Genomic DNA, 24,299 nt, shown 5'->3' with positions numbered 1-24,299 from the left:
GAAAGTGTTGTGGTCAGATGAGACCAAAATCGAGCTCTTTGGCATCAACTCAACTCGCCGTGTTTGGAGGAGGAGGAATGTTGCCTATGACCCCAAGAACACCATCCCCACCGTCAAACATGGAGGTGGAAACATTATGCTTTGGGGGTGTTTTTCTGCTAAGGGGACAGGACAACTTCACCGCATCAAAGGGATGATGGATGGGGCCATGTACCGTCAAATCTTGGGTGAGAACCTCCTTCCCTCAGCCAGGGCATTGAAAATGTGTCGTGGATGGGTATTCCAGCATGACAATGAACCAAAACACACGGCCAAGGCAACAAAGGAGTGGCTCAAGAAGAAGCACATTAAGGACCTGGAGTGGCCTAGCCAGTCTCCAGACCTTAATCCCATAGAAAATCTGTGGAGGGAGCTGAAGGTTCGAGTTGCCAAACGTCAGCCTCAAAACCTTTATTAATGACTCCAACCTAAGTGTATGTAAACTTCCGACTTCAACTGTATATTAAAATATATATATATGCGGAAAAGCCAACAGACAAGGACAAGGTCTTTATTTTGACTCTGTTAATGTTGTGTCATTACGAAAATACGAAAGATCCTCTCCAACCTGGCATTGGGTCAATGGCGCCGGAGGGGATGGCTGCCGTTTTATGGGCTCTTAACCAACCGTGCTATTTTGTTTCTTTTTTCGCATTGTTTGTAACTTGTTTTGTACATAATGTTGCTCCTACCGTCTCTTATGACCGAAAATAGCTTCTGGACATCAGAACAGCGATTACTCACCTTGAACTGGACTAATATTTTTTCTTTCATGAGTCGGACGAGAGGGATTTGCTCCAGACACCCGACGGGGCCCTCATCCCCGTCATTCGCAGTAGAAAGAGAAGGAGATATCGCGGAAGGAGATGGTAAGGAGCCGGCGACGAGTGGCAAATCTGCCTTTGCCATCGGTACTATTGGCTAACGTACAATCGCTTGATAATAAAGTGGACAAACTACAAGCACGTATATCCTACCAACGGGACATTAAAAACTGTAATATCTTTTGTTTCACCAAGTCGTGGCTGAACGACGACATGAATAACATAAAGCTGGCGGGCTATACACTGTATCGGCAGGATAGAACAACAGCCTCTGGTAAGACAAGGAGTGGCGGACTATGTATATTTGTAAACAACAGTTGGTGCACGATATCTAAGGAAGTCTCAAAGTTTTGCTTGCCTGAGGTAGAGTATCTCATGATAAGCTGTAGACCGCACTATCTACCAAGAGAGTTTTCATCTATATTCTTCGTAGCTGTCTATTCACCACCATAAACCAATGCTGGCACTAAGACCGCACTCAATGAGCTGTATACGGCCATAAGCAAACAGGAAAACGCTCATCCAGAGGTGCCGCTCCTAGTGGCCGGGGACTTTAATGCAGGGAAACTTAAATCTGTTTGACCTAATTTCTACCAGCGTGTCAAATGTGCAACCAGAGGGAAAAACAACTCTAGAACACCTTTACTCCACACACAGAGACGCGTACAAAGCTCTCCCTCGCATTCAATTTGGTAAATCTGACCATAATTCCATCCTACTAATTCCTGCTTACAAGCAAAAACTAAAGCAGGAAGCACCAGTGACTCGGTCAATAAAAAAGTGGTCAGATGAAGCAGATGCTAATCTATAGGACTGTTTTGCTAGCACAGACTGGAATATGTTCCGGGATTCTTCCGATGGCATTGAGGAGTACCCCACATCAGTCAGTGGCTTCATCAATAAGTGCATCGACGACGTCATCCCCACAGTGACAGTACGTACATACCCCAACCAGAAGCCATGGATTACAGGCAACATCCACACTGAGCTAAAGTGTAGAGCTGCGGCTTTCAAGGAGCGGGACTCTAACCTGGAAGCTTATAAGAAATCCCGCTATGCCCTCCGACGAACCATCAAACAGGCAAAGCGTCAATACAGGACTAAGATCGAATCATACTACACCGGCTCCAATGCTCGTCGGATGTGGCAGGTCTTGCAAACTATTACAGACTACAAAGGGAAGCACAGCCACGAGCTGCCCAGTGACACAAGCCTACCAGATGAGCTAAATTCCTTCTATGCTCGCTTCGAGGCAAGTAACACTGAAACATGCATGAGAGCATCAGCTGTTCCGGACGACTGTGTGATCACGCTCTCCGTAGCCGATGTGAGTAAGACCTTTAAACAGGTCAACATTCACAAGGCCGCAGGGCCAGACAGATTACCAGGACGTGTACTCCGAACATGCGCTGACCAACTGGCAAGTGTCTTCACTGACATTTTCAACCTCTCCCTGGCTGGGTCTATAATACCAACATGTTTCAAGCAGACCACCATAGTCCCTGTGCCATAGTCCCACCATAGTCCCTTAAAGGTAACCTGCCTTTAATGACTACCGACCCGTAGCACTCACGTCTGTAGCCATGAAGTGCTTTGAAAGGCTGGTCATGGCTCACATCAACACCATTAACCCTAGACCCACTGCAATTTGCATACCGTCCCAACAGATCCACAGATTATGAAATCTCTGTTGCGCTCCACACTGCCGTTTCACACCTGGACAAAAGGAACACCTATGTGAGAATGCTATTCATTGACTACAGCTCAGCGTTCAACACCATAGTGCCCTCAAAGCTCATCACTAAGCTAAGGACCCTAGGACTAAACACCTCCCTCTGCAACTGGATCCTGGACTTCCTGACGGCCGCCCCCAGGTGGTAAGGGTAGGTAACAACACATCCACCACGCTGATCTTCAACACGGGGGCCCCTCAGGGGTGCATGCTCAGTCCCCTCCTGTGCTCCCTGTTCACTCATGACTGCATGGCCAGGCACGACTCCAACACCATCATTAGGTTTGCAGATGACACAACAGTGGTAGGCCTGATCACCGATAATGACGAGACAGCCTATAGGGAGGAGGTCAGAGACCTGGCCGTGTGGTGCCAGGTCAACAACCTCTCCCTCAACGTGATCGAGCCGACTAGGTGAAAAATCTGTCGATGTGCCCTTAAGCAAGGCACTTAACCCTAATTGCTCCTGTAAGTCGCTCTGGATAAGAGCGTCTGCTAAATGTATAATAAATAAATAATAAATCAAGACAAAGGAGATGATTGTGGACTACAGGAAAAAGCAGGTTGAGAGCTTCAAGTTCCTTGGTGTCCACATCACCAACAAACTAACATGGTCCAAGCACACCAAGACAGTCGTGAAGAGGGCACGACAAAACCTATTCCCCCTCAGGAGACTGAAAAGATTTGGTATGGGTCCTCAGATCCTCAAAAGGTTCTATAGCTACACCATCGAGAGCATCCTGACTGGTTGCATCACTGCCTGTTATGGCAACTGCTCGGCCTCCGACCGCAAGGCACTACAGAGGGTAGTTTGTACGGGCACTGTCAGAGGAAGGCCCTAAAAATTTTCAAAGACTCCAGCCACCCTAGTCATAGACTGTTCTCTCTGCTACCGCTCAATTACCTCAACTAACCGGTGCCCCCGCACATTGACTCGGTACCGGTACCCCCTGTATATAGCCTCGCTATTGTTATTTTACTGCTGCTCTTTAATTATTATTATTATTTAATTTTTTTGGTATTCTTTCTTAAAACTGCATTGTTGGTTAAGGGCTTGTAAGTAAGCATTTCACTGTAAGGTGTCCCTGTTGTATTCGGCACATGTGACAAATAAAATGTGATTTGATTCGATTTCTTAATTTGTTGATTAATATTTATAAGTAATAACCTGAATAATAATGAAACGCCATGATAATAACGAAGTGTAATGGCTTGTTTCAAATAGGTTTTATTAAGAAGCATATCCATGTAAACAAGTGAACAAACAGAATTGTTACCTGCCTTTTTTTTTACCTCCCCCCTGAACGGTGAGCATGGCCTGGCCAATTACCGTAACCTCAAATTCCAAGACCGTCACAGCACTAACTGAAGCACAACTTAGTTTGGAAGCTTGCTCATGTTTAATACCTCTTATGTTACCCCGGGTTCCATGGTGTTCACAGGGTTCAAGGGGTATATCAATATCCCCAGGGTGAGAGTAATAAATTGGCCGATTCGCTCTCTGTCCACAAGGGGGCAATCCTCCCCCATAGGTGGCTAATTACTGAGCTTCATTGCTGATTCATGCCTGTAGCTCACTAGTCCCTATGAGGTGCTCAGTGATTCAGGTGATGGGTTCTATAGACGATTGGTTTCATTGCTGGGAATTAGATTAAATTACGAATCCCCCCGTCTGTTACCACAGAAGTGGTCCGTTTTTCAGTGCTGTCTGTCCCTTTTTCCAGCTGAGTCACAAGTTGCTGTGGCACCGGTAGCTATGACTTGCGGATAACCTTCATGATAGTGGTTTTCCATCTTACCACCTAAACCAAGTGAGGATCATTGTGACAGAAGTACCCCCAAGGGACACTGCCAATCGGGGTACGTCACTGATTGCAAGAGCCCCCGAATCCAGAGTGGACCGGGCTTCAGGCAAACCTCACTGTCTGCTCCACCAATGGCGGGCATGTGCAGTGTTGCTCTGGATCATGCGAACAGTGACGTTGGGATACAGGCTACAATTTATTGCGCGTCCCCCATGCTCCTGCGGCATCATCACCTCAACTCTTCCCGAGGCCTCAGTACCCGTTTTGAGGGAGGGAATATCCTCCTGTCTCCAGACGCAGCCAATCCGAGTGGTTTCTATGTCGGATCCAGGACGGCTGGTACAGACGGTATTTCCTAGTTCCGAAAAGGGATCGGGAATTTACGCCCCGTTCTAGACTTATGTGTCCTCAGCAAGCACCTCAGAGTCTATTCATTCAGAATGCTCACGAGCCACTGGCTATTACAGTCGACGGGCTGGGGGCAAGCAGTGTTACACACATACATGCTGGAGTCCCATACTCAGTCTCTAGGCTTCATTGGACACCAGAAAAAGAGCTGTCTGACTCCATCTCAGCGCATTCCATTTCTGGGTCTCGAGTTAAACTCACTCGCGAATAGCGCTTTTCTATCCCCATATGGGGTGTCCAGGTTCTGGCTCAGATTTGCCCAATTTCGGGTGGGTCACGCAATGCGTTTTCGGCAGTGCCTACGCCTACTGGGGATGATGACTTCTGTGATAGAAGTTGTTCCCCTGGGGCTATTGTTGTTGCAGCCTTTCCACTCACCTAGACGCATCTCACAGCCTGTTTCCCAGGGGTGGGAGCTCCCATGGTTTCAGTTGTTCCCCGCAGGTGATCACGACAGACGCATCCCCCCCGAGGGGGAGCTCAATTCGTGGGGGAATGGACAGCGGCGCGGAGCGCACTGCATATCAATTACCTGGCGCTCCTAACCATGTATCGGGCGCTGAGGCGCTTCCTACAGGCTTCGTCAGGCCGGCTTGTGCTGGTCAGAACCGGCAATATTTATGGGGGTGGTGGCAAACATCAACTAACAGTGAGGGACTCAGTCTCTCTCCCTCCTAAGGATCTTCTATCCAGGTGGGGCCCTAGAGCATTGGCCCAGTAACCGAAAGATTGCTGGTTTGAATACCTGAACGACTATGTGAACATCTGTCGATGTGCCCTTGAGCAAGGCACTTAACCCTAATTTGCTCCAGGGGCACCGTACTACTATGGCTGACCCTGTAAAACAACACATTTCACTGCACCTATCCGGTGTAGGTGACCATATCTTTTTGGGTGGGGGGGGGTGGGTACACCCCTGGGTGGTCTCACAGATATGGGAATGTTCGGTAGGGCCAAAGTAGATCATTACGCATCGCAAGGAAGCGTGCTTTGTCATCTGTTTCTCTCGATGAGGTACTCGAGTGCTTCATTGGGAACGGACGCACTGGAGCACCAGAGGCTTCGGACCCTCCTTTACGCATTTCCCTCCCGTGGAGCTGGTTCAGCCCACGTGAAGAGGGTAAGCCTGGAGGGCATGTTGTTGATTCTTGTGGCACCCCATTGGCCAAAGCACAGAGATCATTTGCCTTTTAGGCGGAGACCCCTGAGGGGGCCAATCTGTTGGCTAGAGGATTACCTCCGAACGTTATTGCTACTATTCAGTCTGCAAGGGCGCCCTCCGCGGGGGGGCTGTACGCGTATAAAGTGGCAAGTGTTTGAGCTCTGGTGCCAAGATAAAGGGCTGGTTCCTTGTCAATGCTCTGTGAGGGAAATCCTTATGTTCCTACAGGAGCTTTTTGAGCAGGGCATGGCGCATTTCATTTGCGAGAGTGCGACACGCCATAGTATGTTGTACCACGTTTCCCTCCTTCAGGCCTATTCACAGATTTTACCGAAATATTGGTTGGACGATTCCCAGAATCAGGAGGTTCCCATAATCAGGAGGGAATAAGAAGAGAATCCAGGAATCGTCCAATCCTACAATTTTGGGAAAAGGTGGGAATTTTGGGAAAGTAATTTTTCAACCCTAGAAGGAATTGTAAACATGAACACATTACCTCCATTCAGAAGCATTCATAGCATTAACCTATTTCCTCAAGTGACCCATTGGCACGCCAGTCAGACAGGGTAGTGTAGGTAGGATTAATTTGGAGACAGTATAGTACTATAGGGTTAATTTGGAGGCATTTCTCATTATGATTCCTTAGGCCTATAGTGTGGATCAGAAAAGCCCTTGTTCATAAAGGAAATAACAAGAGAATAGAATAGAATAGAATAGATGTGGCTAAATGGAGCTAAATTAAATTGTAGGGTAACAACGCATCAAGAGCCCAAAGCACATGACCAACCAATCCGATTGCGGTCCCATAACATTGACCCTGAACTTCTCGTAGAGACAGAGCGTGTGATAGATTTAAACATGACTCGGCAGACTCGACATTCTTGCGTGTGTATGTGTCTATGCGTGTGTCGTCAACTCAAAATGATGAACTAGTTCACACAATCGTGTCAGCAGGAGGTGTCACTCACAGTGACTTCCTAGTTATGGTCGCTACGGTTACTGTCTTGGCCATCCTCCATTGGGTGCACTAGTGAAGGCTTAGGGGTTCAAACTGTATTTTAAATCTTTCCTGGAGTGCCAACTCGGCCAGGGTTGGAGTTTGCACTTTGGGATTTTTGGGGACTATTCCATTGGTTCCAGTTGTGCCATCAAGCTCAATTAAGCACAGATAAAGTTATTTTATCTTTCTAATACTATTTGAACCCAGATCTGGCTTAGGGAAGGAAGACCTTAGGTCCTGAAGCTGAAGATATATTTAGCTTTAAAGCCATTAATCGTTTAACTGTAGCTGGTCCTTGGCAGAGCATGGCCCCTAGGCTCTAAGCCCCAACACACCAGCTGCCTAGGGATGCATCCCAAATGGCACCCTATTCCCTATATAGTGCACTACTTTTGACCAGACCCCATTGAGCTCTGGTCAAAAGTAGTGCACTATACAGGGAATAGGGTGCCATTTGGGATGCAGCCCAGACCTTCCTCCCTCACAAGAAGCATATGTGGAGGAGGAAAAGGTGCCATGTGGTGGAGATAATGATCACTCAGATCTGTAAGGCTGATCTGAATGCCTCAAGTGTTTCTTTCTTTACCCTGGTCTCCACTCGTGACCTAGTAAACTGTGTTGTTGAGGATCTCTCCCTATCTGTGATTGATTGTCTTTATGATAGAGTCATGAGAGCTGTTGTTTGACAGGTTGTAAGATTTCAGATAGGCCTATAGGCAAGCCTACATGTTGGTATGTACTGTACCTTCATTACACAATTAAGAATATAGAGTACATAAGCTCGCTATAGGTTGCAAGTGTTTCCCCAGCAAATTGCCCTCCATCTGTTAGGGATGGCCATGGAGGCAACGAGAAACACTGAGATAATGTGCAAACAAGTAGGGGTTTCATTCTCCAAGTTTGCAAAAATACAAATTATTACTAGAGAAAATAAACAAAAAAGTGCTTTAAAATAGACTAAATGGATAACTGAATTGAAATTAAAGAAAAAAACGGACTGTCCTTTAAAGTTTTAACTTAAAACATTACTGAGATCTAAGGTGCAGGAACAGAAGGTTCATAAACTCTATCTATTCAAAATTAAATAGGTTTAAGCTGTTTGTCTGCCTACCTGTTTCTGCCTGACTGCCCGTCTGTCCGTCTGGCTGTCTGTCCATCTGTCCATCTGTCTGTCTGTCTATCTGTCTGTTTCTGCCTGTCTGTCTGGCTGGCTCTACCTTGTCCCATGGCACAGTTTTTTCTATGCATTAATATTTAACTGTTTTGGAGCCACACACGTTGTAAGGACTGTTTATTATTCAGCAGTGTATATGTAGTAGTGTGTGTGTGTACTGTAGTGTGGTTCGCAGGCTGAGGAGAGTACAAGATACAAGAGGCTGTACAGGACGGGGTGGAAGGTTAACAGATTGTGACATTTTCAATAGGGCAGAGAGAGAGATAGTGAGAGAGAGAAAGTGTGAGAGGGAGAGAGAGAGAGAGAGAGAGAGAGAGAGAGAGAGAGAGAGAGAGAGAGAGAGAGAGAGAGAGAGAGAGAGAGAGAGAGAGAGAGAGAGAGAGAATATCCAAGGCCTGAGGTCATCTGCCTTTGGCCTTAAGAGCAGGAAACTGGACATCACCAAAGAAATCGGAAATACAGACATTGTCATCCAACAAGAAACATGGTATAGAGGAGATGGACCCACTGGTTGGCCAATAGGTTACAGAGAGCTGGTAGTCCCATCCACCAAACTACCAGGTGTGAAACAGGGAAGGGACTCAGGGGGGTATGCTAATTTGGTATAGAGCAGACCTAACTCACCCTATTAAATTAATCAAAACAGGAACATTTTACATTTGGCTAGAAATTCAAAAGGAAATTATCTCAAAGGAGTAAAATTTCCTCCTGTGTGCTACCTATATCCCCCCACTAGAATCCCCATACTTTAATGAAGACAGCTTCTCCATCCTGGAGGGGGAAAATCAATAATTTCCAGACCCAGGGACATGTACTAGTCTGTGGCGACCTAAATGCCAGAACTGGACAAGAACCTGACACCCTCAGCACACAGGGGGACAAACACCTACCTGGAGGTGACAGCATTCCCTCCCCCATATGCCTCCCTAGGCACAAATGCCAGACCCATGGGGTGGCGCACAATTGGCCCAGCGTCGTCCAGGGTAGGGGAGGGAATGGCCGGCAGGGATGTAGCTCAGTTGGTAGAGCATGGCGCTTGCAACGCCAGTGTTGTGGGTTCGATTCCCAAGGGGGGCCAGTATGAAAAAATAAAACAATTATGTATGCACTCACTAACTGTAAGTCGCTCTGGATAAGAGCGTCTGCTAAATGACTAAAATGTAAATGCACAACTATGACAACATAACCAACAAAAACGGGTCACAACTCCTGCAGCTCTGTCGCATGCTGGGTATGTTCATAGTCATGGTAGCTTTCGCGGGGACTCCTATGGTAGGTACACCTATAGCTCATCTCTTGGCAGAAGTACTGTATACTACTTTATCACTGACCTCAACCCAGAATCTCTCAGAGCGTTCACAGTCAACCCACTGACACCCCTATCAGACCACAGCAAAATCACAGTCTACTTGAACAGAGCAATACTCAATCATGAGGCATCAAAGCCAAAGGAACTGAATAATATTAATAAATGCTATAGATGGAAGGAAAGAAGTGTCCAAATAACAATTAGGCAACAACAAATTCAATCCCTTTCAGACAACTTCCTGGACAAAACGTTCCACTGTAATAGTGAAGGTGTAAACTTGGCAGTAGAAAACCTAAACAGTATATTTGACCTCTCAGCTTCCATATCAAATCTAAAAATCTCTAACAGAAAACAAAAGTAAGAAACAACAATAACAAATTGTTTGATGAAGAATGCAAAAACCGAAGAAAGAAATTGAGAAACCTATCCAACCAAAAACATAGAGACCCAGAAAACCTGAGCCTACGCCTTCACTATGGTGAATCACTAAAACAACAGCATGTAAGAAATCAGCTCAATGTAATTGAAGAATCCATTGACTCTAACCACTTCTGGGAAAATTGGAAAACACTAAACAAACAACAACACGAATAGCTATCTATCCAAAACGGAGATGTATGGGTAAACCACTTCTCCAATCTTTTTGGCCCTATAACAAAGAACAAACATCAAAAAAATATACATGATCAACTGCAAATCTTACAATCAACTATTAAAGACTACCAGAACCCACTGGATTCTCCAATTACATTGAATGAACTACAGGACAAAATGCAAACCCTCCAACCCAAAAAGGCCTGTGGTGTTGATGGTATCCTCAATGAAATGATAAAATATACAGACCACAAATTCCAATTGGCTATACTTAAACTCTTTAACATCATCCTTAGCTCTGGCATCTTCCCCAATATTTGGAACCAAGGACTGATCACCCCAATCCACAAAAGGGGAGACAAATTTGACCCCAATAACTACAGTGGGATATGCATCAACAGCAACCTTGTGAAAATCCTCTGCATTATCATTAACAGCAGACTAGTTCATTTCCTCAGTGAAAACAATGTACTGAGCAAATGTCAAATTGGCTTTTTACCAAATTACCGTATGACAGACCACGTATTCACCCTGCACACCCTAATTGACAAACAAACAAACCAAAGCAAAGGCAAAGTCTTCTCATGCTTTGTTGATTTCAAAAAAGCATTTGACTTAATTTGGCATGAGGGCAATACAAATTGATGGAAAGTGGTGTTGGGGGAAAAACATATGACATTATAAAATCCATGTACACAAACAACAACTGTGCGGTTAAAATTGGCAAAAAACACACACCTTTCTTCCCACAGGGCCGTGGGGTGAGACAGGGATGCAGTTTAAGCCCCACCCTCTTCAACATATAAAATCCAGAAAAGAGCTGTTAAATTCTATAACCACTTAAACGGAAGCGATTCCCAAACCTTCCATAAAAAAGCCATCACCTACAGAGAGATGAACTTGGAGAAGAGTCCCCTAAGCAAGCTGGTCCTGGGGCTCTGTTCACAAACACAAACAGACCCCACAGAGCCCCAGGACAACAACACAATTAGACCCAACCAAATCATGAGAAAACAAAAAGAGAATTACTTGACACATTGGAAAGAATTAACAAAAAAACTGAGCAAACTAGAATGCTATTTGGCCCTAAACAGAGAGTACACAGTGGCAGAATACCTGACCACTGTGACTGACCCAAACTTAAGGAAAGCTTTGACTATGTACAGACTCAGTGAGCATAGCCTTGCTATTAAGAAAGGCCGCCGTAGGCAGACCTGGCTCTCAAGAGAAGACAGGCTATGTGCACACTTCCCACAAAATGAGGTGGAAACTGAGCTGCACTTCCTAACCTCCTGCCAAATGTATGACTATTTTAGAGACACATATTTCCCTCAGATTACACAGATCCACAAAGAATTCGAAAACAAACCCAATTTTGATAAACTCCTTTATCTACTGGGTGAAATACCACAGTGTGCCATCACAGCAGCAATATTTGTCACCTGTTGCCACAAGAAAAGGGCAACCAGTGAAGAACAAACACCATTGTAAATACAACCCATATTTATGTTGATTTATTTTCCCTCTTTAACTATTTGCACATTGTTACAACACTGTATATATACATAATATGACATTTGAAATGTCTTTATTCTTTTGGGACTTCTGAGTGTAATGTTTACTGTTAATTTGTATTGTTTATTTCACTTTTGCTTTGGCAATGTTCAAATAAGTTTCCCATGCCAATAAAGCCCTTAAATAGAAATTGAATTGAGAGAGAGAGAGAGAGCGAGAGAGAGCGAGAGTGTGAGAGAGTGAGAGAGAGAGAGAGAGAGAGAGAGAGAGAGACTTTCATCTAATTATATTCTAAACCAGTGTTCTAGAGTTCCATCTCGAACTGTAAACACACCTAATCACCTAATCATAAAGCCTTTGATGAATTAAATGAGATGTGTTAGTCTTTTCCTGGGGCAGCAGGGGTGATTTACACTAATCTAAACCATGTCTCAGCACTGAAGGGTCAGTCAGTATCCTTACTACTACAGACCAGAAGTAGCCTACACTCTATTGGAAGCAGGGGAGTTGTTGTAGAGACTTTTGACAGAGAAATGAATGTGTATTGTCCTATCCAATGTCTATAAGGTGGCCAGAGAGAGTATCATCTGATAGATGAACAGCCTAGCTAGCGACTGAAGTGGTGTCCCAAAGGGGACCACTACTTTTGACTCTCTATGTTCATGTATCATCACTCAACATTCACCACTCCATATAGCATGTCAGACAGTCTCTATGAGTTATATTTCTATAGCTAGAGATATTTATCGCTATTAGCTATAAAAAATACTTATATGTCTATGACCGTAACTAGTATCTCTATAACAAAGCACTGTTGAGAGCCACTGGTGGAGGCGGAGCCAGGGCCTCGGCTCCAAGCCCCCACCCAGTATGGACATTATATAATTCAAACCACATGATACAATGCCTCATTGACCACATCAAATGGCTGTCAGATACTTCACAAAGATATTGATGTTTTTTCTGCTGGCAAATGTCAACCAATGTCAATGCCTACATGTGATCATTCAAAATGCATTAAAAATATATAGAGATTTAGCTGAAATAGCCTACTTCAGTGTGTTTATAACTGTTTAATAAATGAGTAATAACATTAGTATTAAAACGGTGGCTATTTGACAAGATTGATGGAGTCAAATTGAATTAGGGTTACGTTCAACATAAAGCAAGTTTATCAATTGCAATAAAATTGTTGACATTCCAACTTAGTTCCATATTGGCCTACTTTACAGTGAAAAACAGCTGTTTTGTTTAAAAGGGCCTAAATCAAATCAATACTCAAGGAGGAAGGAACAAAACAATATTGTGTGCATTCTTGTCCAACGAAAATGACACAGGTGAAGACCTGAGTTGTATCCTAACCATCCTATGCTATCATGAGAAGGCTAAATGCAAACATGTCAAAATTATCTTACTTAAGCAGTTGACTGAGACCTTCACCAGGGACCACAACAACACGTAGACATAGATATACTGAGCCATATGATCATTCTAAACTAGATTAGCCCATCTGATTGACCAAAAGCCCGGCCATAAGCTGTCTACTGACCAGAAGGAGTTCGACAACGGGGGATAGACCCATATCCCCCCACTGTCTAGTAGCCTAGTCAGTGACCGATCGATTCACCTATGTTTATCGATTACCTGATGTGATGCGTTCTAATCGATGCCATCGATAAGCTCATGACAGTCTGAGACTCAAAATCTATAGTGATCATTGCTAAAAACCCAATTATACAAGACTTAGTGATGTATATATAGTTAGCTAATACAACTGTGTGTGTGACTTGTGGTATAGCAAGGCGCTTGCAACGCCAGGGTTTTGGGTTTGATTCCCACGGGGCACCAGTACGAAAATTAATTCACTCACTCTGTAAATCGCTCTGGGTAAAAGCGTCTGCTAAATTACAACAAAATATGACTGTTAGTGCAAAGTATCTAGCTAGCCCACTTATGGAGAGTTAGTTGAAGACTTTATCGTGTGAACGTAACGTTAGTGTGTTTTCTCTATTTGTTTTCTCCCCTAAATTATTTTTAGCGACATGAATTACACGAGTCTGTCCCTTGTGGATCCAAATGGCTAGCAAGATCTGTACAAAAGTTGAAATCAATATTTTTCCAACCATAACTTAGAAAGTATGCACCATTGTTATGCAGACATTTTACTCACCCGATAGGTCGTTAAGTGGAATTCTCTTGCCAATGTCTGGACGAGGGTTTTCCTCGATATTCCCAACCCTTTCTACGAAATAATCCTTACTTCAGAAGCTAGCTAACGGGGTTTACCGCAAACTCATCTCAAATCTAGCGAGTTCGGACCTAGCACTCGCACTTTCAAGCTCTACAAGAAAAAACAGCGAATGTGGTCATATAGTTCGCTAAACGTTTATCCTAACGTTATCATCTGAAAATCCAATAGATTTCAACCAGACAGCATATCTTCTTGTAGAGTGCACTGCTTCTGAAGTACTCTCTCCTCAGCAGCTTACTTGCTCGAACAATCAATTCTTCCCCCACTCTCCTCCTCTTATCCCTCCCTGTCTCCGTCACTCACTCTATCCCAGATCAGTCTGTCACTGCTGCCTACTTCCCCTCTCTCTATTTCAACAGTAGGCAGTAGCCATAGAGAGTGTGTGCGTGTGTGTGCGTGTGAAGTCTATCGGTCATGCAAGCACGCGTGCTGGTTCTTTATTTGTGAGATATTAAACATTATGAAAGAGAAGGTGGCAGAGGTCAAAGAGGTACTTTTCTCTCATATTACATTTACATTTTACATTTTAGTAATTTAGCAGAGCGACTTACAGTTAGTGAGTGCATACATATATAATTTTTTCATATAAAACCAAACTTTTAAAATATGTATTTAGTAGGGGCCTAAGTCAATAGAGTAATATAGGCCCTAAAGTAAAGGCTATCTGTTTTATTCTTCCACAAACAATAATGGCAACTCTGGTGCTTGGGCAAAAATATTTAGGCTAAAGAATTTAAAGCCTTATAAAAACGTTTTTAAATGGATGTAGACTAGACTAGAGAGACTCCTTGCAGTCAGTCAAGAGAAGTTGAGCACAAGTCAGCATCCAAGCTCTTGTGTCATAGTCTGTCTGTCCCTGTTCCTCTTTCTCCATCCCCCATCTGTTCACCAAGCATTATATTCCACAGAAAACAAACGCTCCATTCATACAAGCTCCTCTCGCGCGGCTGGCGGAGGAGAATGGAACTCGAGGGGCTCTGGGGATCACGAGCCCCGCACGAGAACAGAGACTTTCTGGGCCCCTGTGAATGAAAGAGCAACCTGGACTCAGGGGTAGACGTAACATAGAAAAAGTAAATCCGGGACACCCCAATCATTATTGTTACGTTACGTTTCGTATGTTATGTATTCATTTGTGGATGTCCATCATTCATTTCAAATAATATATTACGTATTTTCAAAATGTACGATATGTTACAAATTCCAATTTGTTTTGGGTAACGTTATCTTGGTGGCTAAGGGTAATGTTAGCTAGGTGGCTAATGTTAGCTAGGCTAGGGTTTAGAAGTTAAAGCAACCTGGTCTCAGAGCATTTCATAGTATACTGTACGTAAAGCCGAGACACTCCATTTAGTATGATATGTTACGTTTCGTATGGTATGCAGTGCTTGACTTGGGCCGAAGCTGTCCAGAACGCTGTACCGGCACTTCACATTTTTGGGGAATTGCATACCAGCTCCTCTATAAAAAACAAAATAGCCTATTGCTGGCCAAGATTCATACATCGAGGCAAAAAAGGTTGTACAAAGCGGAATGAAGGCGGGATCTTCATTGAATAGTAATCATTTCCTGATTCCGCTTTCTTCAAGTTTATTTGCCGCTAGTCTGTGAATCTGTGAGTGACAGTAGGCTGTTCGAGATTGTACAGATTGAAAATGTGCCAGCCTGAATTACATGATGCGCTGTTCCAAGTTGTCAAATGAGGGTTTGTAAAGTCATGAAAAGTCATGGAAATTTGTTTCATAATTCTTGTTAATGTAATTCATGAAAGCACACTTTTAAATATGATCAATCAATTAAAAAACAACATATCAGCCATTATAGGAATGATCCTTCAGTGCATGTCTGTGGTGCTGCTTGTTTGCCAGTGAGAGTGGGCCGTTGCCCGAGGAGAGAGAGCGCAACATTTCAGCACCAAGTATAACATAATGACAGACTAACTAATTAGATCACAAATTCAAAACATAACTTTTAGCGGTTATCACGCTAGTTAACTATAGCTAACTAAGTAATCATTTCGTTGTTGCCTTTCCACCGGCACTGTAGAGCCTAAATAAATCTGTACCACTGGAAAGCTGGGATTCCCCTCTATTAAACAGTAGCCATGTAATTGCGACAACGTTAAAAATATTCTAAGAATAGCCTAATTGACAAATAACTTGCTGTGCATAGCTCTCCCCTGAAATATAAACATTTTAGCCTTATATATACAGTGCATTCGGAAAGTATTCAGACCTTGACTTTTTCCACATTTTGTTACGTTACAGCCTTACTCTAAAATGGATTTTTTTTATATATTCTCATCAATCTACACACAATACCCCATAATGACAAAGCAAAAACAGTTTTTTTGACATTTTTGCTAATTTATTAAAAGAAAAAACCAGAAATACCTTATTTACATACGTATTCAGACCCTTTGCTATGAGACTCGAAATTGAGCTCAGGTGCATCCAGTTTCCAATGATCATCCTTGAGCTGTTTCTACAACTTAATTGGAGGCCATCTGTGGTGAATTCAATTGATTGGACATGATTTGGAAAGGCACACACCTGTCTGTTACAGGAGGGGGTCGCAGTTCCAAAGCGACCCACTAGGTGTCATCCTCCGACAACCTTAGGCACCTCCTCACTCACAGTCTGGACTAATCATTATCTTATTGGTGTCACCTGTGTCTACCTGTTCACCTGTGTATTTATGCCCTCACTTCCCTGTGTTCCCTTGCTCAGTTTTCTCTGCTAGTTTCTGTATGTCCAGCAGTACTACGCAGTGTCTGATCGGAGACCTATGAACAGGTACTTGAGAAGTGTTCTCCCTGTTTCGTTATTTGTATCAGTCTTAGGTAGTATTTCGTATTTTGGCTGTCAGATGGTTTTTGGAGACTTATTTGCTCCCCCTTTCTTTTATCGTGATAAGTCCGTTATTTTGTATTCTGAGCAATTGAGGGAGAAGGGTCTTGGTCAGGGAGGTGACCAAGAACCCTATGGTCACTCTGACAGAGCTCCAGAGTTCCTCTGTGGAGATGGGAGAACCTTCCAGAAGGACAGCCATCTCTGCAGCACTCCACCAATCAGGCCTTTATGGTAGAGTGGCCAGACGGAAGCCACTCCTCCGCACATGACAGCCCGCTTGGAGTTTGGCAAACAGCACCTAAAGACTCTCAGACCATGAGAAACAAGATTCTCTGGTCTGATGAAACCAAGATTGAATTCTTTGGCCTGAATGCCAAGTGTCACATCTGGAGGAAACATGGCACCATCCCACACCATCATGCTGTGGGGATGTTTTTCAGCGGTAGGGACTGGGAGACTCGTCAGGATCGAGGGAAAGATGAATGGAGCAAAGACAACGCAGGAGTGGCTTCGGGACAAGTCTCTGAATGTCCTTGAGTGGCCCAGCCAGAGCCCGGACTTGAACCCGATCGAACATCTCTGGAGAGACCTGAAAATAGCTGTGCAGCGACACTCCCCATCCAACCTGACAGAGCTTGAGAGGATCTGCAGAGAAGAATGGGAGAAACTCCCCAAATACATGTGTGCCAAGATTGTATTATCATACCCAAGAATACTTGAGGCTGTCAAAGGTGCTTCAACAAAGTACTGAGTAAAGGGTCTGAATAATTACGTAAATGTGATATTTCAGTTTTTTATGTTTCATAAATGTGCTAACATTTCTAAAAACCTGTTTTTGCTCTGTCATTATGGGGTATTGTGTGTAGATTGATGAGGAAAAAACAAACAATTTAATCCATTTTAGAATAAGGCTGTAATGTAACAAAATGTGGAAAAAGTCAAGGGGTCTGAATACTTTCCGAATGCACTGTAAACATGTCTAGTTAGATACCTTGCTTTGAAGTAGCCTACCTTATCCATTTGAGCCCTGATTTATTGAATGATTTTATAAAGACAAAAGTATTTGGTTGTAACATTGAAAAAGCCTGCACACCCAGGAGCTCTCCAGATGGAGGGTTGACTACATGTTGACAACATGTGAATAACAGTGCAGTTCTACATGGGGGGTAATTGCCTTGATCAACGGCACAACGGCAGGAGGGGGGTAGGTTTACATGGGATCAGACACAGCAGCTTTCCAGTGTCAATAATGCTTACTTTTTCAAAATGCATTCTGCCTCCAGCTCATTGCAAAGTGGTGTGTGACCCGCTGATGAAGCCTGCCTTCCGTTGCCGTTTGATGCCACGGATATCTCCAACTTCCAACTTCAGTGCGTTCAAGACAACTGGGAACTGTTAAAAAAAAAAAGAGCTCTGACTGGGAAAAATCGTTTTGAACTGTCATCCAACTCGGAATTCCAACTCAGGAACACCCGGCCTCTTTGTAGAGCTCTGACTTTCCAATTTGGGATTTTTTCTTCTTCTTCCGGACAATTGGGCGGTGCCAATTTTATTTATCGCCTTTTCAATTTTTTTATCGGACAAAAGCCGGCTATAACCGGCTAATGGAAACCCTGGTCCATCATCCATTTCGTATAATGTGTTATGAATTACACTTCGTATTATATGTTACGAATTGCAATTCGTACATTATGTTAGGAATTGCAATTTGTACAATATGTTACGAATTTGCAAAATGTACAATATCTTACAAATTTGCTAAACGTATCATACTTTACAAATTCCAATTTATTGGGGCTAATGTTAGCTAGGTGGCTAGTTGGCTAATGCTAACATTAGCTAGCTGGCTAACATTAGCTAGGCTAGGGGTTAAGGTTAGGGGTTAGGGTTAAGGTTAGGGTTAAGGTTAGGAGCTAGGTTAAAGGGTTAGGGTTAGGGGAAGGGTTAGCTAAAAGGGTTGAGGTTAGGGTTAGAGGAAGGGTTAGCTAATATGCAAAGTAGTTGCAAAGTAGCTAAAAAGTAGTAAGTAGTTGAAAAGTTAAAAGTTGCTAGTTGCTAAATGCTAAAGTTACCCGCAACCATTCACTCATCCATCCTGACCAACCACCCTCTATTTGTTTTTTCCTTAAGTAACCTTCTGTCTTATGTAGCCATACCAAACAGAACATATCATACTAATTTGAGTGTTCCAGATTTACGTTTACTATTTTTTATTTATTTAACCTTTATTTAACCAGGTAAGCCAGTTGAGAACAAGTTCTCATTTACAACTGCGACCTGGCCAAGATAAAGCAAAGCAGTGCGATAAAAACAACACAGAGTTACATTTGTGGTAAACAAACAAAGTCAAAAATACAACAAAAAATATACAGTGGGGAGAACAAGTATTTGATACACTGCCGATTTTGCAGGTTTTCCTACTTACAAAGCATGTAGAGGTCGGTCATTTTTATCATATGTACACTTCAACTGTGAGAGACGGAATCTAAAACAAAAATCAATAAAATCACATTGTATGAATTTTAAGTAATTAATTTGCATTTTATTGCATGACATAAGTATTTGATACATCAGAAAAGCAGAACTTAATATTTGGTACAGAAACCTTTGTTTGCAATTACAGAGATCATATGTTTCCTGCAGGTCTTGACCAGGTTTGCACACACTTCAGCAGGGATTTTGGCCCACTCCTCCATACAGACCTTCTCCAGATCCTTCAGGTTTCGGGGCTGTCGCTGGGCAATACGGACTTTCAGCTCCCTCCAAAGATTTTCTATTGGGTTCAGGTCTGGAGACTGGCTAGGCCACTCCAGGACCTTGAGATGCTTCTTACGGAGCCACTCCTTAGTTGCCCTGGCTGTGTGTTTCGGGTCGTTGTCATGCTGGAAGACCCAGCCATGACCCATCTTCAATGCTCTTACTGAGGGAAGGAGGTTGTTGGCCAAGATCTCGCGATACATGGCCCCATCCATCCTCCCCCTCAATACGGTGCAGTCGTCCTGTCCCCTTTGCAGAAAAGCATCCCCAAAGAATGATGTTTCCACCTCCATGCTTCACGGTTGGGATGGTGTTCTTGGGGTTGTACTCATCCTTCTTCTTCCTCCAAACACGGCGAGTGGAGTTTAGACCAAAAAGCTCAATTTTTGTCTCATCAGACCACATGACCTTCTCCCATTCCTCCTCTGGATCATCCAGATGGTCATTGGCAAACTTCAGACGAGCCTGGCCATGCGCTGGTTTGAGCAGGGGGACCTTGCGTGCGCTGCAGGATTTTAATCCATGACGGCGTAGTGTGTTACTAATGGTTTTCTTTGAGACTGTGGTCCCAGCTCTCTTCAGGTCATTGACCAGGTCCTGCCGTGTAGTTCTGGGCTGATTCCTCACCTTCCTCATGATCATTGATGCCCCTCGAGGTGAGATCTTGCATGGAGCCCCAGACCGAGGGTGATTGACCGTCATCTTGAACTTCTTCCATTTTCTAATTATTGCGCCAACAGTTGTTGCCTTCTCACCAAGCTGCTTGCCTATTGTCCTGTAGCCCATCCCAGCCTTGTGCAGGTCTACAATTTTATCTCTGATGTCCTTACACAGCTCTCTTGTCTTGGCCATTGTGGAGAGGTTGAAGTCTGTTTGATTGAGTGTGTGGACAGGTGTCTTTTATACAGGTAACGAGTTCAAACAGGTGCAGTTAATACAGGTAATGAGTGGAGAACAGGAGGGCGCAGTCTAAGGCACTGCATCGCAGTGCTAACTGTGCCACTAGAGATCCTGGTTCGAATCCAGGCTCTGTCGCAGCCGGCCGCGACCGGGAGACTCATGGGCGGCACACAATTGGCCCAGCGTCGTCCAGGGTAGGGGAGGGAATGGCCGGCAGGGATGTTGCTCAGTTGATAGAGCATGGCGTTTGCAACGCCAGGGTTGTGGGTTTGATTCCCACGGGGGGCCAGTATAAAAAAAAATATGTATTCACTAACTGTAAGTCGTTCTGGATAAGAGCGTCTGCTAAATGACTAAAATGTAAATGTAAATGTTAAAGAAAAACTAACAGGTCTGTGAGAGCCGGAATTCTTACTGGTTGGTAGGTGATCAAATACTTATGTCATGCAATAAAATGTAAATTAATTACTTAAAAATCATACAATGTGATTTTCTGGATTTTTGTTTTAGATTCCATCTCTCACAGTTGAAGTGTACCTATGATAAAAATGACAGACCTCTACATGCTTTGTAAGTAGGAAAACCTGCAAAATCGGCAGTGTATCAAATACTTGTTCTCCCCACTGTATATACAGTGTGTGTGAATATTATGGAGGTAAGGCAATAAATAAATAGGCCATAGTGCAAAAATAGTTACAATTTCGTAATTAACACTGGAATGATAGATGTGCAAAAGATGATGTGCAAATAGAGATACTGGGGTGCAAATTAGCAAAATAAATAACAATATGGGGATGAGGTAGTTGAGTGGGCTAATTTCAGAATGGCTGTGTACAGGTGCAGTGATCGGTAAACTGCTCTGACAACTGACGCTTAAAGTTAGTGAGGGAGATAAGAGTCTCCAGCTTCAGAGATTTTTGCAGTTCGTTCCAGTCATTGGCAGCAGAGAACTGGAAGGAATGGCGACCAAAGGAGGTGTTGGCTTTGGGGATGACCAGTGAGATATATCTGCTGGAGCGCAGACTACGGGTGGGTGTTGCTATGGTGACTAGTGAGCTAAGATAAGACAGGGATTTGCCTAGCAGTGATTTATAGATGACCTGGAGCCAGTGGGTTTGGCGACAAATATGTAGTGAGGGCCAGCCAACGAGAGCGTACAGGTCACAATGGTGGGTAGTATATGGGGCTTTGGTGACAAAACGGATGGCACTGTGATAGACTACATCCAATTTGCTGAGTAGAGTGTTGGAGGCTATTTTGTAAATGACATCGCCGAAGTCAAGGATCAGTAGGATAGTCAGTTTTACGAGGGCATGTTTGGCAGCATGAGTGAAGGAGGCTTTGTTGCGAAATAGGAAGCCGATTATAGATTTAACTTTTGATTGGAGATGCTTAATGTGAGTCTGGAAGGAGAGTTTACAGTCTAACCAGACACCTACGTGTTTGTAGTTGTCCACATACTCAGACCCGCCGAGAGTAGTGATTCTAGTCGGGTGGGCGGGTGCAAGCAGCGTTCGGTTGAAGAGCATGCATTTAGTTTTACTAGTGTTTAAGAACAGTTGGAGGCTACGGAAGGAGTGTTGTATGGCGTTGAAGCTCGTTTGGAGGTTTGTTAACACAGTGTCCAATGAAGGGCCAGATGTATACAAAATGGTGTCGTCCGCATAGAGGTGGATCCGAGCGTCACCAGCAGCAAGAGCGACATTATTGATATACACAGAGAATAGAGTCGGCCCGAGAATTGAACCCTGTGGCACCCGCATAGAGACAGCCATAGGTCCAGACAACAGGCCTTCCGATTTGACACATTGAACTCTATCTGAGAAGTAGTTGGTGAATCAGGCGAGGCAGTCATTAGAGAAACCAAGGCTATTTAGTCTGCCAATAAGTATGTAGTGGTTGACAGAGTCGAAAGCCTTGGCCAGGTCGATGAAGACGGCTGCGCAGTACTGTCTTTTATCGATCTCGGTTATAATATCGTTTAGGACCTTGAGCGTGGCTGAGGTGCACCCATGACTAGCTCGGAAACTGGATTGCATAGCGGAGAAGGTACGGTGGGATTCGAAATGGTCGGTGATCTGTTTGTTAACTTGGCATTCAAATACTTTCGAAAGGCAGGGCAGGATGGATATAGGTCTGTAACAGTTTGGATCTAGAGTGTCACCCCCTTTGAAGAGTGGGATGACCGCGGCAGCTTTCCAATCTCTGGGGATCTCAGACGTTACGAAAGAGAGGTTGAACAGGCTAGTAATAGGGGTTGCGACAATTTCGGCAGCTAATTTTAGAGAGAAAGGGTCCAGATTGTCTAGCCCAGCTGGTTTGTAGGGGTCCAGATTGTTCAGCTCTTTCAGAACATCAGCTGTCTGAATTTGTGTGAAGGAGAAGCGGGGGGATTGGGCAAATTGCAGCGGAGGGTGCAGAGCTGGTGGCTGGGGTAGTGGTAGCCAGGTGGAAAGCATGGCCAGCCATAGCAAAATGCTTGTTGAAATTCTCGATTATTGTAGATTTATCGGTGGTGACAGTGTTTCCTAGCCTCAGTGCTGTGGGCAGTTGGGAGGAGGTGCTCTTATTTTCCATGGACTTTACAGTGTCCCAAAACTTTTTGGAGTTAGTGCTACAGGAAGCAAATTTCTGTTTGAAAAAGCTAGCCTTTGCTTTCCTAACTGATTGTGTATATTGGTTCCTGACTTCCCTGAAAAGTTGCATATCGCGGGGGCTATGTTACGTCTAGTCTATGAGACCAGGCTGGTTAAAGGGATATTTCAGGATTTTGGTAATGAGGTCCTTGATCTACTTCCCCAGAGTCAGATGAACTTGTGGATACCGTTTTTATGTCTCTGTGTCTAGTATGAAGAAAGTTAGAGGTAGTTTCACAAGCCAATGCTAACTAGCATTAGCATAATGACTGGAAGTCTATGGGTATGCTGCAGATACCCATAGACTTCCAGTCATTGCGCTAATGCGAGTTAGCATTGGTTCAGAAAACTACCTCTAACTCAAATCAAGTTTAATTTGTCACATGCGTGTTGTGTGTGTGAGCGTATGCTGTGTGTGAGTATGTGTGTGTGTGAATGTGTGTGTTGGACAGTGGAGGCTGGTGGGAGGAGCTATAGGAGGACAGGCTCATTGTAATGGCTGGAATTGAATAAATGGAACGGTATCAAACACATCAAACATATGGAAACCACATGTTTGACTCCGTTCCATTTATTACAATGAGTCCGTACTCCTATGTGTAGAGTGTGTTGGTAGAGTCCAGTGAGTGTGCATAGAGCCAGTGCAAGAACAGTGTATTCGGAAAGTATTCAGACCTTTGACTTTTTCCACATTGTGTTACGTTACAACCTTATTCTAAAATGGATTAAATAGTCCCCCCCCCCCCATCAATCTACACACAATACTCCATAATGACAAAGCAAAAACAGTTTTTTAGAAATGTTTGCAAATATCACATTTACATAACTATTCAGACCCTTTACTCAGTACTTTGTTGAAGCACCATTGGCAGTGATTACAGCTTCAAGTCTTCTTGGGTATGACGCTACAAGCTTGGCACACCTGTATTTGGGGAGTTTCTCCCATTCTTCTCTGCAGATCCTCTCAAGCTCTGTCAGGTTGGATGGGGAGCGTCGCTGCACAGCTATTTTCAGGTCTCTCCAGAGATGTTCGATCGGGTTCAAGTCCAGGCTCTGGCTGGGCCAGTCAAGGACATTCAGAGACTTGTCCCGAAGCCACTCCTGCGTTGGAAGGTCAACCTTCGCCCCAGTTTGAGGTTCTGAGCGCTCTGGAGCAGGTTTACATCAAGGATCTCTCTGTACTTTTCTCCGTTCATCTTTTCCTCGATCATGTCTAGTCTCCCAGTCCCTGTAGCTGAAAAACATCCCCACAGCATGATGATGCCACCACCATGCTTCACCGTAGGGATGGTGCCAGGTTTACTCCAGACGTGACACTTGGCATTCAGGCCAAAGAGTTCA

At 44.0% G+C, this 24,299-nt stretch overlaps 1 protein-coding gene across 1 annotated transcript in view; it reads right to left on the bottom strand.

The window, feature by feature from the left end:
• Positions 1 to 14,085, bottom strand: part of gal3st4 (galactose-3-O-sulfotransferase 4) — a 51,355-nt gene extending 37,270 nt beyond the window's left edge. Inside the window, exon 1 of the mRNA XM_041882692.2 lies at positions 13,733 to 14,085. The gene's annotated coding sequence lies outside the window, so the exon portion shown is untranslated. The remainder of the gene's footprint in view (positions 1 to 13,732) is intronic.
• Positions 14,086 to 24,299: the final 10,214 nt, after the last annotated feature.

The sequence above is a fragment of the Coregonus clupeaformis genome, chromosome 8 (genome assembly GCF_020615455.1).
Source record: "Coregonus clupeaformis isolate EN_2021a chromosome 8, ASM2061545v1, whole genome shotgun sequence".
NCBI classification, from domain to species: Eukaryota; Metazoa; Chordata; class Actinopteri; order Salmoniformes; family Salmonidae; genus Coregonus; species Coregonus clupeaformis.
Note: the sequence above shows the minus strand (reverse complement) of the source record. Positions and strands in the feature narration are given on the sequence as shown.